Consider the following 10,334-nt stretch of genomic DNA (forward strand, 5'->3'; position numbering starts at 1 on the left):
AACTAAAGAAAGACAGTAGTTTTCAGGATTTTAAAAAATCGCACAGTACTTCAAGCAGAAGGAAAATATATTCATTAATGCCAGGTAGTGTTAAGTGTACAACATCAGAGATAAAGAGAAAAATCTTAAAATCACCAAAGAGAACAGCAGGGAGACATGAACACAGTCCAAAGGAAGAAACAGAACCTTGTACTCACTGTGCACAAAGGCTTCTCTCAGAGCCACACAGGATCAGTTTCACTTCCCAGCAGCCGTCACTAATGACAGTTACTGTTTTTAGTTCTTCATTTAAAGTTACTCATTCTGTATTTAAACTATTCACTAAAACCTCTCTGACTTGGATTGTCAACTCAAGACTGACACTTAACGAAAGCTAAGGAAATCATCATACCTCCTTCTAGGCTCCTCTTTCCTTCCCCCACACCCCCAATCATTTTAGTTCATGAAATACTTTTACAATGTTGAGATTCATTTATATTTCATCCTATTCTGTAAAACAATTTAATCTCTCATAAGTTATCAAAAGGAAGCTTCTGAACACTAACACCCAATGATCAGCATTGACAGCATTATGATCGTGTAAATGGTAGGTCCCAAAGAACCAAGTGGTATATTTGACTACATCATAAATGACATATAATCCTATATGACTAAAACTTTGAAAGCAAATTATTCATGCTCTTTTGCTTTGAGAAGGGCCTCCCTCCATCCTCTAGTCTCGTTCAGCTGCCAATGGTTCTTGAAGGCCACTCCATCTTCTTTCTTCAATTCATTTTGCATTGTGCTCAGTACTACCTTGAACAACTTTTTTTTTCACACAATATGTCCAGGTTTGTAAGTGAAACTTAAGTTGTTTCACATTGGAAAATATCTTTACTTTGTCCTCAAACTTTTTTGTTTAAATTCTAGATTCAGGGGGAGGGTATAGCTCAAGTGGTGGAGTGCTTGCTTAGCATGCATGAGGTCCCAGGTTCAATCCCCAGTACCTCCTCTAAAAAAATAGTGAGTAAACTTAATTACCTCTCCCTCCAAAAAAATTAAATTCTAGATTCAAAATCATTTCCCTGCACAGTATTGAAGACATTTGTCTCCCAACTTCTAGCTTCCACTGAGTCTGAGTTTTATTTCTTTGATTTTTTCCTTCTGGAAGATTTTAGAATTTTTCTCCTTATCACAATCTGAAATGTCTCCAGGACATAACTAGATGTGAGTAGTTTTAAAAAAAATTCCTCTTACCCCACAAGTGGAGAGCACATCTATTTAAAAGACTTGTATCCGTCTTCTAATCAGAAAAATGTTCCACTGTTTTAAAACCATTTCCTCCCCCTGTATTTAATCCTTCTAAAACTTTTATTATTGGAACTCTGGTATTGGTTCCAGGTATCAGAATTCTAGATCAATATTGCTAAGATTTTCTCTTTATTTTCCATCTCTTTGTTTTAATACTCAGTGTTCAGGGATAATTCCTCAATGTCATGTTCAGAATAACAAATTTGATCTTCAGCTGTGTGATACTGTGTGATACATATAAGAAATATATGTATTTGGTTTTCATCCTGGCTCCTGGCACAGAGCTGCTAATGTAATATGATAAATTAATATTTGGTTTTTGTCCCTATTCCTGAAATAGTTCTGAAATGATAACGGTGTGGTTTTTATTATTCATAACAGGACCCTTTCAACCACATCTGAGTTTATGTTAATGTGGTGACTTTTGGAAAGCCCCTAAGGATGAGGGGCTGGTTGCCAGGGGAATCAACCGTGTGATTAAAGGGTTGGGACTTTCAGCCCCACTCCCAGCCTCCTAGAAGAGGTGAGGGGCTGGGGGTGGATCTAATCACTAATAGCCAATGACTTAATCAATTGTGCCTAGGTAATGAAGCCTCCATAAAAAATCCTAAATGAAGGGGTTTGGAGAGCATCTGAACTGGTTACTATGCGGAGGTACTGGGAGGGTGGTTCACCAGGAAAGGGCGCGGAAGCTCTGTGCCCCTTCCCACATATTTCCTCCTAAACATCTCTGTTGTCTAGTGGTTCCTGAGTTATATCCTTTTATATTAAACCAGTAACCTAGTAGACACACTTTCCTGAGTTCTGTGAGCGACTTCAGAAGATTTTTAAATCTGATTTATAGCTAGTTGGGGAGAACTGGCTGGAGTGAAAAAATCCACACATTTGGTACAGGTATTGAGGGTAGGTTAGAAAAACACTGCACATTTTAATACAATTTTTAAAGAGTGCTTTCCATTTACAGTTGTTACAAAGTATTGGCCCTATTCCTTATGCTGAGCCAATCTTACACCTGGCAGTTTGTACTTCTCCTCTCCCACCCCTATCTTGCTCCCCGCTTCCTCTCCCTACTGGTAACCACTGGTGTGTTTCTTTTTTGTTATATTCACTAGTTCGTTGTATTTTTTAGGTTCCACATATTGATATCATACAGCATTCGTCTTTTTCTAACTTATTTCACTTAGCCTAGTGCCCTCCAAGTCCATCCATGTTGCTGCAAATGGCAAAATTTCATTCTTTTTTTATGGCTAAGTATTATTCCATCACACATATATATATATACACACTATATTTTCTTTATCCATTCATCTGCTGATGGACACATAGGTTTGCTTCTATATCTTGGCAATTGTAAATAAAGCTGCTGTGACCATTGGAGTGCATGTAGCTTTTCAAATTAGAAATATTTTTCACTTCATTTTTCAACCTGTCTACTAATTATTTTTCACAAATATCTGATAATTTGTTTATTCTCTTCTTCTTTTTTCCTAACACCTTTTTTTTTGTTTTGTTTTATAGATGCAATATTTACTCAAATCTTTCTAAGGATATTGATTAAAAGTTCCCAGGAGCTCTTTTTCTTCCCTAAATTATGTGCTTTTTTTCTGGAGTTATCCTGTTTGTTCATCCTGGCCCTTCTCTTCTCTATGCCTGGTTTTTCTTAAATTCTCAGCAATCCTAGGTTGTTAGTTCATATTTATGAACGAAGAGTGAGCTGGTTAACTTGGGGTTTCTCTGAAATCTTGCAAGCTCATGCCACTGATGGGTTTCTCCCCTGTAGGTCCTGTGTCAGTGGCATCTGTGCAGCCCGCCTGTGTGCCCCACATCTGCAGGACCCCACTCCCAGATACAGCTGGCACTGCGGGAGAGCTTCATCTGGGAGGAAAACACAGTGATGTCTTTTCCTCTTGCTGAGCTTCCATTCCTGCGGGTATCCCCCGCTGTCTGCTGTGCAGCCCCTAACATCTATTATTGAGTCTATTCTCAGGCTCTTTACAGACTAGGTCACAGTCTTACCCAGTGGCCAAAAAAAAAAAAAAAAAAAAAAAAAAAAAAGGCAGCCCACACAGATTAAGTCCAAGCCAAGGCTCATTGGTGAACACCTGGTCATCAGTGGCTCGTGATCCACACCTCCTCTTTGTATTTATTGACTTAACTTGGAGCTGCCCTAGGGCTCCCTCTGGAAAAAGCCCGTTTATCGGGTTCACCCTGGTTCCTTTTCCCTTTCACAGGTGTTCCAGCCCTATCTGCTTTCTGGCTTCTAGGAATTCTTAAAACTTCTATTTGTTATTGACACTCATATTATTTTACAGAACTTTTGTGGTTTTATTCCTTTAAGAAGTATCATTTTACTATACTTCAATAAAAAATGAAACAAAACAAAAAGTATCATTTTTGCTTGAAGTTTCATAGCTTGAATTCCTCAAGTGTAGCTTCCAAGACCCCCTCATTCCAATCTACTCCCAAGGTTTCAGAAACCAAGGACTCCTCAAATTACAGCCTTGGCCCAGGCCTCTCCTCTATGTCCAGTTCCATGTGTCCAGTGACTTGATATATATACACTTGCATATTTTAAAGGTATTTTCAATTCAATGTGTCTAAAACCTAACTTGTGATGGTTCCCTCTTCTTCCAATGTTTCCTCTCCAAAGAACATCATCACCATTTATCAGCCTCCTCAAACCAGAAATATCAGTCTTCTGATTGTTTTTACCCCTGACATCTAGTCCTTTAAAAAGTCCAGTTGATTTTACAAGCAACTAAAATATTTCTTAAGTTAGTTTACTTATTTCCATTTCTTCCACCACCGGTCTTGTCCAAGCTACTGTTATTTCTTACACTGTCAGTTGCAGCAACTGTAACTGACGCCTTGAGTCCTTTCTTGCCTACCTTTCCCCTTCCCGTTCATTTTCCACCTAGCAGCCAGAGTGAACTTCTAAAAACAAAACTTAGATTAGGTCATTTGTGTAAAACCCTTTCATATCTTCCCTATACTCTTAGGATAAAGTCTAAAATTCTCAGCATACCCACAAGGTTCTAGGTGGTCCACCTACTTCTGGTTTCACTGCTTCCACGTTACACTAGCCCCTTTTCAGTTTCAGGAATTCACTGTGTTCTCCGCCACCTCAGGTCACATTCAGGTCACAGCGCCTGGAATGCTGTCCCTCTCTCGCGTTCAGCAATTTGCTAAGTCAACTCCCTGGGGGATTACAGGAGTATACATGCCAGTAGTCCTTGGGACTTCAGTTAGGGTTTGTTTCATGTTACACTTCTTCATAGAAACCTCACTGATTTTACTCACATTAAGCCATGTTCATCTCAGGATAAAAAAAAGAGAGAGAGAGAGACCATCAAACACTCTATGGTACTAACTCCATACCAGACACTGTCACAAGGGCTTCATATCTCTCAGTTCATCTAATTCTCACAGCCTGCTGAAGTAGGTACTATTTTTGTTCTTATTCCCATTTTACAGATGAAGTAATGGAGGCCCAGAAAGATTAAGTATCCTTCACGCCACGCCGCCTCTGTGCTGCTGTCTCTCCTGCAGAGAACCAAAAGCCCACACAGGGAACAGAAACTCTAGCTTTGGTGATAAATAAAACAGGGCGTAAATCCTGACCAAATTAAGTAAGTTCTGACATTTCCTCTTCCCATGTAAAATGAGAATCATATCATTCACCATAAAGCAGTGTTGTGAGGGTTTAAATGATATTATGCGTGTCAAAGTTTGGTTCATAGTCGGTCCTCAATAAATTTAAATCTCTTTTCCCTCTTCCAAACATCAGAATTTAGTCACTGTCTACGGCTGCAGGCAAACACATGTAGTATTTCATATGCATAACCACACCTGCATATAATTTACCTTGGGCAGTTGGAGCGGTTTATCGTTCTCAAAACTCGCACAAACAGTGTAAGCGAGGTCAGTACTCCTTCACAAATAGGAAGATTGAAACCTCGCCTTATGCTATTTTTACCACATATAAAACACGTATTTCATTCTCTTCTGAAGGTGATGTGATCTATCCCATGAAGCATGAAATAGTAGTTTAAGACCTTGGCCTTTAATCCTCATTTTGGCCCCAGCCAAGTTCTCACAAAAGTTGGAACCCATTTTCACAGCTCGTATCTCTAGCACTGAAGAAGGTTCTACTACTGATCTGTTTTAAGGGGACAACAGCTAAAAGCACTATTTTAAAAGAATTAGAACATTAGGAGAAACTGGACACTGAATCATTTGCCTGCAGCACAAAGTACCTACTTGGAAGCATTTAGACTACATCATAATGGCCAAAACTTAATCACATGATTAATCACATGATTATACTTCAGTATGGAAGTATTGTAAAGATGGTATTTATTTATTTATTCAACAAATATTGAGAATGAAATCTGAGCCAGAAACTATGAAGGAGAAAGCATGAATAAGACAGAATCCCTACACCTGATGAAATCTGTTTAGTACAGAAAACAGATCTTTGAACAAACTATTTGTTTATAGCATGATTTACATTTTTGCATTTTTCTCTGAATAAATATTTATTGAAAACTAATCAATGAATCACTGCATAGAGAGACTAGAAAAGAATGATGCTGGCCAGTACTGTGATCAAAAAGTATAATACAATACAATAGAATAATATATTATATTATAGGTATATAATGTATTATCTATTATAATAGAATTTTCATAGCTATAGATTCTTCCCTTGCTCCCCATTGCAGTACACGGTGCCTCCAGTCACCCAACTGCTCTTAGAGAAAGCTGGCTGTCATCACTGACACCTCCCATTATCTGTCCTGAACCCCCTACCCATGTTCAATCCATCACCAAGTCCCAGAAATCCTTCTTGCAACATTTATTTAAAATTCACCCACTTCTCTCTCCATGACCATCAGGTTATTCCAGATTACTACAGCTGCTAAAGGCCCTGAAATGATTTTATCATCACCTTTTAGAATAAAGTCAAATTTCCTAACATACTGTAAATCTCTACATAGTTCAATCCAGACATAGCTTTTTAAAAGGTCCTGTTTTGAATCACACTTCCCCACCCTTTACTCACTAGAGACACCGGATTTCTTTCATTTGCTCATTGCCACCTCAGGATGCTTCAACATGCTATTCCCTCTGCCTGTGGAATGCCCTACCCCACATTCTTAACCCAAGTGTCTCCCAAAGTTAACCAAAAGAATACGAAAATCTTTCAATGCTGCTTGGTCTGAGAGGACTCACATCAAAACTCAGTCCCCGTGGAGCGTGGTCTCCTCCCCCTCACAATACTTACCATACTTTGCTCTTACATTTTTAGTTGTTGGACCATTTGATAAATTACTGTCTCCTCCACTAGGCAAAAAATTTCATGAAGGTGGGAACAGTGCCAGGTTTGTAGACGACACATATTCCCAGCATCCAGCACAGTGCCTGGTGGTCCATTCTACTGAGACCATTGCAATTTTATACCATCTCCTTTACAGATAAGTGTGTGTATTCCTGTTACAGCTTTATAGGTTAACATTTCAGAGTGAAATAGAAAAATTCCCTTCTGGTTACCAAGAGAAAGAATGGCTTTGTTGCACAAAGGATGTTCAAAATCCTTCTAAAAGAAAAATCACATTTGGTTTGACATCACTTTCCATAGTCAAGCGTTTCTCTCCAAAGAAGTTAAGTTTCTCTGCAAAAGGAGAATTTGCAGAAACAGACTGGCTATTCCAGTGCAGTGGTCTTCTGTATTGTTGCTTCACGTCACTCATTCATGAAGGTGTAAAATCAAAACTGGAAACGAAGGTATTTGCAATCCTATCACCATTCAGAAGACTTTGTTTCATCACATTTATTAAGCGATCTGAATGTCCGGAACAGCTGATTCCTTATATTCAAATTCCAGTTATTTAACATTACGTACAACATTTCTTTATAACATGATTTACTAACATTTATTTTACTTGAGAAGTGAAAGTGAAAATATTGTCAGAGCATTTCCCATCATCCTTATTTGTTTTGTCTTTCCTGCCGGCCCAGCTCTGACGAACGTACTCTGAAATGTAGCAGATAACCTCACTCGTTGCTCATTTACCCTTCGGTTCAGGGAGCAGGAAGTAGCTGATCATGAAAGCCAAATTATCTTGCATCCAAGGAATGGATTTAAATCCACATCCAAAATGTATCTTAGATAAATGAACATAGCTTTGACAATAAAATCAGTCTACTATGACCTTTATATTAAATTCTCTTAAATGATGTCCCCAACAATGCCACTCACGGATAGTCAGGTGGCTTATCCGCCTATGGCATGATTTCTCACAGAAATTAGCTTCCGTAAAAGCGTTCACTATCAATCAGTCTGAGGTGCATTTTAGAAAAGAAAGTGCCAATAACAGCAGAACCGCATTTACCCAACTACTATAGCTGGTGTTGATACTTCAGCATTTTCATTCCTTTCCTCTACTTAGTCACTTAGAAATAATACCAAGAGAGAACTAGAAAAGTTAAAATAAATAACCCTATGGCTGAGGTCTTTCCCCTTCATTAAGAATATTACATGCTTGTTAATATAAGAATTAAAGCAGCCTTTTAATGAAGTATAAAGGACTATTCATGAAATCTGAATATATTCTTTTGCTTCCAAATTTTCTAGCTCTGCACTTAGAAAAAGACATAGATTCTCTAGTCATCTTAAACGTCAAGAAACATCTTAAATTCCTGCATAAATTTTAGTTCGTATTTTCCCAAACTGTGGTTAGCTTCCAGAAATGCACAGGGACGTGTAGCATATCTGATATGAACATAATGAGCTCTTTATGCTACCCATGTTAATGCGTGATATTTAATCATCTGTCACACACTGAGGATGCACTAAATTCCAAAATGTCTACTTTCTATATAATAGATATTGGACCACCTCCAGAGGTACTTTTTTTCTTTTGAGAATAAATTATTTCACTTTTTAAAAAAGTAACTCACATATCAAAAATAGTAGCTTCTATAACCCATGAAGCACACTTTTTATAACATGGTTCAAGAAAGCTCAAGAGTTTAGCTCTCAAAACTACATTTCTCCGTACTTAAATGTTATTGATATACTTCTTAGGAGTATAAATAAAAAAGATTTTCAAGAAAATACCCAAACATTATCTAAATATAAATCTGAACAACTGGAAGCTTTTGGCCTGTAAAATAAATGACAATCTTTTCTAGGAAACATCCCTAAATTTCTTTCCTTTGTCAAAAATAAAACTTCTTCCAGCCAACAAGTTGTCCATGAATATGACCTACATAGTCAGTTCAAGTATCTTTTCACTGAGTTATAAAACACTCAGTTTTATTATCCCCTGGGCCATCTAGTTAAAATAATCACCATCTGCTCTTCCACAAGAAGCTCAAAATAACAAGGATACTTAAATTCACCGAGCATTCTCTCCTTGTCTGATTAATAAATTTGAGGAGTTCAGTTCTAATTTTCAGATAATTGATTCCAGTCCTTCAAAATCTGAAGCTTTGCTAATATTCAACTCAATCTCTCAGTTTCTTCTAGTAGATTTGCTGGAAAAATACTCCTTCATTAAAATGGTTTCATAAGAAGATAAGACAAGAATAACTTTTTTTTTTTTAATTTGACAATGATGCAGCCCAAACCCTTAGCCTCTCACACCTGCTGTGGTCACAGGACGTTCCTTCTTTGATTAGACTAAGTCTTTGTGGGTGCTTTTGTTTTCAAGATAAAGAAAGTCTTTAATGTTATGACATTGAGAATGCACTTTTCAAATTTTATATTTTTTTTCCTGAGACAAATTAGGTCAACTCTTCACTCTACTCAGTGATTAACCAGGAGACGTAAATAACTGAACACTTGTTAATTGCTAGTTTTGCAATGTTTCCCTTTTCTATTACCCACTGTCCTAATTTTATGCTCAAACCTAAAATTATCTGCAAAAGAAAATGGCAATCAGGATCTGGGTAAATAATTTCAATGTCTGACATTCTATTGAATTGATCTTTTTTTAAGTGAGAAAAAATAAAATAAAGCTACCCAAGTAGTATTTTCAAACATTTTGATTCGTAATGAATAATCGATACCATAATAATTGATAGCTTAAAAAGAAGAAAGGAAGCATTATTTTAACACTGCAAATTTTCATCTAAAAACAGCTTTACCTTAATTATTTATCCAGTCCTGTGCAATCTTTCCGGGACTGTTTGGAAATGGCAGACCCCTGGAGCAGAGATGACTTCTATGAACCTTTGAGGATCTAGTCAATGATTTAAAGACCAGTGGGAGTGAACGAGACAAGCCAATCACCACCACCACCTCACCCCAACACCTCCCTTGGTCCAACTTGCGTCAGCTCTTAAAAAAAAGAGAAGCTAAATCAGTGTACTGTTGTACACTTGGATTAAACATCGGTTACACCAATTTCTATTTGCTTTGAGAATTTTGGCTTTTAGGCAACAAATACTCACTTACTGAAAGTTTTGCCTCAATTCATGTCCTTCTATATCAAAATTCTTCAGGTTGGTTGACTGATAAATCTAGAAATGTTCATTTTTCAAGCAGTTTAGGAACTGCAGTCAAAGTAAAATAATACAATAAGAATGGAATCAGACTGTCCAAAGAAACACTGTAATCAGAATGTATAAAAAATATTAAATAGCAGAAGAATTATTTTCTTTTGAATTGCTAACTTTATTCAGAGGAAATGTTATAAATAACAGGTACTTCCAACAGCACTAAGTTACTCAAGGTGCTGTGAGGTTGGAGATCATAAGTCCTTCCAGCCACTGCTGTCATTTCAAAGGCATGCGCTGAGTAAGCAAAACACTGTTTGGAGTTTTTAAAGAATTCTAAATAGGCATTTTCCCCGTTTCAGAAAAATCTTCTTGGCTTTCCACATACTAGAGGAAGAGTTAAAATGTGTTGGCAAATAATTTATTCTGTGATGAAAATGTAAAAGGCAGACTTACCATTCTGAAAGTGGGGTGAGAAAAACAGATTAAAAATCAACCCAGAATTAAAGGTTCTTTGCCTCTTTTATATTTATAACATG

The 10,334-nt window shown here is 37.2% G+C and overlaps 1 protein-coding gene across 1 annotated transcript in view; it reads right to left on the reverse strand.

Annotated features, from left to right (window-relative positions):
- Nucleotides 1-9,600, reverse strand: part of SLC38A4 (solute carrier family 38 member 4) — a 40,928-nt gene extending 31,328 nt beyond the window's left edge. Inside the window, exon 1 of the mRNA XM_010989556.3 lies at nt 9,445-9,600. The gene's annotated coding sequence lies outside the window, so the exon portion shown is untranslated. The remainder of the gene's footprint in view (nt 1-9,444) is intronic.
- Between the last annotated feature and the right edge of the window lie 734 nt (nt 9,601-10,334).

Source organism: Camelus dromedarius, chromosome 11 (assembly GCF_036321535.1).
Source record: "Camelus dromedarius isolate mCamDro1 chromosome 11, mCamDro1.pat, whole genome shotgun sequence".
NCBI classification, from domain to species: domain Eukaryota; kingdom Metazoa; phylum Chordata; class Mammalia; order Artiodactyla; family Camelidae; genus Camelus; species Camelus dromedarius.